This window comes from Rattus norvegicus, chromosome 20 (genome assembly GCF_036323735.1).
Source record: "Rattus norvegicus strain BN/NHsdMcwi chromosome 20, GRCr8, whole genome shotgun sequence".
Taxonomy (NCBI): Eukaryota; Metazoa; Chordata; class Mammalia; order Rodentia; family Muridae; genus Rattus; species Rattus norvegicus.
Window position 1 is genome coordinate 19469866 of NC_086038.1, and position 4090 is coordinate 19473955.

The 4090-nt window shown below is 43.3% G+C and overlaps 1 non-coding gene across 1 annotated transcript; it reads right to left on the reverse strand.

Moving 5' to 3' along the window:
- Nucleotides 1–1576: 1576 nt before the first annotated feature.
- Nucleotides 1577–1705, reverse strand: LOC120099068 (small nucleolar RNA SNORA24). Its single transcript, XR_005497890.1, has one exon. It is a non-coding gene; the product is annotated as a small nucleolar RNA SNORA24 (small nucleolar RNA).
- Between the last annotated feature and the right edge of the window lie 2385 nt (nt 1706–4090).

A 4090-nucleotide genomic window follows, 5' to 3' on the forward strand; every position in this document is an offset into this window, starting at 1 on the left:
CAATTCTCATCTTATGAGTCATATATCCTGCATATCAGATATTTATGTTCCACGAAAGTAGCAAAATTACAGTTATGAAGTAGAAGGAAATATTTTTATGATTGGGGGTCAGCATATGAGGAACTGTATTCAAGGGTTGCAACATTAGGAAGGTTGAGACCACTGCCCTAGAAAGAACTGCTTTCTAAGAGGAGGAAAGTTGTCATGTATGTCCTTAAACATGAACTACCAACATTTGGAGTTCAAAAGATTAATCAATCTTTGAAATATATCTTAAATCCATTACGCTGTGTTAAAGTGCTCAGCAATGTAAGGATCCTGTTTAGAGATCCCAGGTATTTAAGGATTGTTCAGTGGGGTCTGGGGAGATGGCACATTGGCTAAGAGCACTTGCTGCTCTTGCAGTGGACTGGGATTCAATTCCTAACACCCACATGGTGGCTCACAACTGTTTGTAACACCAGTTCCAGAGGAGCTGACTCTGTCTTAGGAACTGTGTGGGCACCAGACACATACGTGGCGAGCATACATACAGGCAAACAAAACATTCATATACATAAAATAAATTAAATTGAATTAATTAAAAAAGAGTTGGTAAGCTAGGATAGGTATTAAAAAGGCTGCTTGATAATTAAAATAGCAACTGAAAGGCTGGAGTTATATAGTATACCTCAGTTGAGAGAATGCTTCTTTAGCAACAAGGAAATCCAGTCCATCCCAAATATAACGGAAAACTAAGTGTTGTGGGATTAATTGGTAATTTCAGGATGAGGGAAGTAAGAGCAGACTGACCAGAAGTTCAAGATCATCCTCATGCTGCACAGTGAAGCAGAAGCCAGTCTGTTTTAGTTTCTTTTTAAGTGAAAGTAATTATATCACCAAGGTGTCTTAGTTAGAGTTTTCCATTGCTGTGAGCAGACACCATGACTCTTTTAAAGGCCAACAATTAGTTTGGGCTGAATTACTGGTTCTGAGGTTCAGTCCATTATCATCAAGGCGGGAAGCATGGCGGCATCCAGGCAGGCATGAAGCTGGAGGAGCTGAGAGTTCTATATCTTGTTCCAAAGGGAACCAGGAGAAGACTCTTTTAGGATAAGGGTCTCATTGCCCACCTCCAAAGTGACACACTTCCTCCTACACAGCCACTACCACTCTAACAAGGCCACGCCTCCTAATAGTGTCACTCCCACTCCTACAAGGCCACGCCTCCTAATAGTGCCGCTCCCACTCCAACAAGGCCACGCCTCCTAATAGTGCCGCTCCCACTCCAACAAGGCCACGCCTCCTAATAGTGCCGCTCCCTGGGCCAAACATATTCAACCTAACACAGGAGGTTTATGGAGGACAGAATACATTTATAAATGGACCTTAATTGCAGAATGTTCTAGTGCCACAACCCAGGACTGATGTGGACAACCTAAGGTTTTTATTTTTTGTAAGAGAGCACCATCTGGTTGGTAGCTCTGTTGGTAACTGGGTGGTCCCTGAGCATTCTAACCTATGTGTAGTAAGAATAGAGGTCTAGAAGTCAGGAGGCTTGGGTTGTACTTTTAGGACCTATGATTTTTACAGTGAAGAATGTTATCTACGTGAATCAGAATCAGACACCTCATTAACTGGTGATAACATTGCACAAACAGGAACATGTTCTTCCGTGGTATGAAGTGGGGTCACCACACCTGACATGTCACAAAGATACCTGAAGTCTATCTTTTCTTATCAATATAACAATACAACCTATGCCGTCAACTGACCTGGACACGTCTTATAGGTAAAAGCGGTATCATTTCGAGTGTCTGAGGCCCGTCCTGTGTTCTCTTATCACTGCTCTTGGATTTTCATTCATAATTTAAGCTCATCCTGGCCAGTGAGTGTGAGATTAATGGGGCTTCAATCGAGTTATTCCAAGGAAGAATGATATATCTGCCCTTCACCCAAGTTCTTTAGAAGAGATAATTCATCCAAAGAAACACCAGTCAGTAACTGTGTGTCATTTGTTACTGTCTTGGGTCGGGAAATACAATCATGGAAACAGATAAAAGAGGATACGGATTTATGGAGCCTATGCCACGATGGAGACCAGTGGCCAAGAGGAGGGCTTTCAACAGCAGCATGTTGACTGAGCGACAGAGAACATAACTTGCCTTTGCTTTGAGGGGGTCAGAGGACTGGGATGTCAGAGAGCAGCAGAAAGATGCCGTGGAAGAAGAATCCTGGACGATACCTTAGTTGTTACATCTCTATCTTTGCGAAGAGACAACTTATAAGAGAATATTTATTGGCGCTCACAGTTCCAGACGGATATGATCGTCATTTGAACCACAAGCACTGGACAGAAGGGGGCGGGGCATGGGCTTTTGAAACATCAGACTCCACCCCCGGTGACACGCCTCCTTCAACGAGGTCCCACCTCTTAATCCTTCACAGATCTTTTCACCAGCTGGAGCCTACGGGAGCCATTCTCATTCAAACCGCCACGAAGGACGAGCTTATGTGTTTGGAAGCCAACATTCTGGAACATTCCCTTCCTCCATTGAGAGATTGCTTATTCCAAAGCTAGAGGAAGGAAGCCAGAGCCATGGAAGATTTTGGGAGCCCATGGCTAATGCGGTGACCGGTTAGTGAATGGGAGAACTTTAAAGCAAAGCTTTAGTCTAGAATGGTAACTTCAGAGACTTTATGCAGAGAACCACTATTACTATATGGCCTTGGTTCTATTCTTGGCACTAAAGCTTTCCTTGAGCCTTGGTTTTCTTTCGATGAGACAGAAACAGTGTCTACTGCACGAGGCTGTTGGAGTTCAGTGAGGTGAAGCACCTCTGTCCTGTGCGGATACATGACAGCCCAACAAATACGGAGTCATCAGTGCCTTATCCATGCCAACCTCCTGGAAAGCCCAGACATATAGTTCATGGGACACAGGTAAAGAAGGAGGGTGGCAGAGAGGAAGGCCTGGGGTGCTGGGCTAGCAGCCATTGATCTGAGGAACCTGAGCAGAGAAAATGAAATGCAAAGACCGTTCAAGGAGGATGGTGTCTGGGAAAACATTCCCAATGTCACAGTGTCACTCACAGCCCAGGCTGCTGGCGAAGGATCCTGGGTTGTTCATAAATCAGAAAGGATGAGTCATGTCGGTATTTACACCTAACACAAACGCCCAAGAAACAGGCTTTACTCTGCCACACCAGTGAACAGCGACACACCTCATTATTAAAACCAAGCTAAGAGAGAAATGGTATGTTAACATGTGTCACTCAAACCTCCGGGAACAAGGCAATTATCTTCAGGATATTAAAATAATGGCTGGCATTAAGGATGCTTAAAAACCAAGTCCACTGGAAGAATGAATAATTTATCAGAGTTACTAGGAAGATTTCCTTCCTTGCCTGTCAGCAAAACCACAGATTGAACTTTAGCCCTAAAATATCAAGAGGCGTATTTCACAGATTAAATGGGAGAGCTATTGGGATATCTGGCCACAAACCTGCACAGTTTCCCTGCTGGCTTACCCCTGAAGGGAGGTAACATTTCAGGTCCATGCATATCAGGCATACATGAGTTAGATCTGACTACATTGTAGCTTCTCCTGTTTCCCAGTTCCGTTTTCCATCTGTATTTCCATCCATAAGGCAAATGGTACTCCTTCCGGCTTTTCCATGGAGGCTAACTTCAGGCTTCCCAATCCTGCTGGCTTATGGGAGAAGATGTGAACGGAGCTCATTATTTTACTCCAAATTCATTGTTCGATTGACAAGAAGCATGCATCTAAATCGTCTCATGTGCACAGCAGAAGAGACACATAAATTTAACAATGGGCAGATTGCTACTATTTAGCATTTAACAATGGCTGGATTGTTACTATTTAGCATATTTATGGAATTTTAGATTCAGGAAGCATTTTAGAAGTCTTTTATTCTTTAATCTCTATGCTTCTCCCTGAGTCTGACAGGTGGTAAAAAAAAATACTTTGAGTTTTAAATTGCCAAGATGTGAACATTTTAATGGGGAAGGCTCTACCATTTTTTTTCTTGCTCTCAAATATGCCTACCTGTTAGACAAAGTAGGGGCCTGTGAAGAGGCAGGGATCACA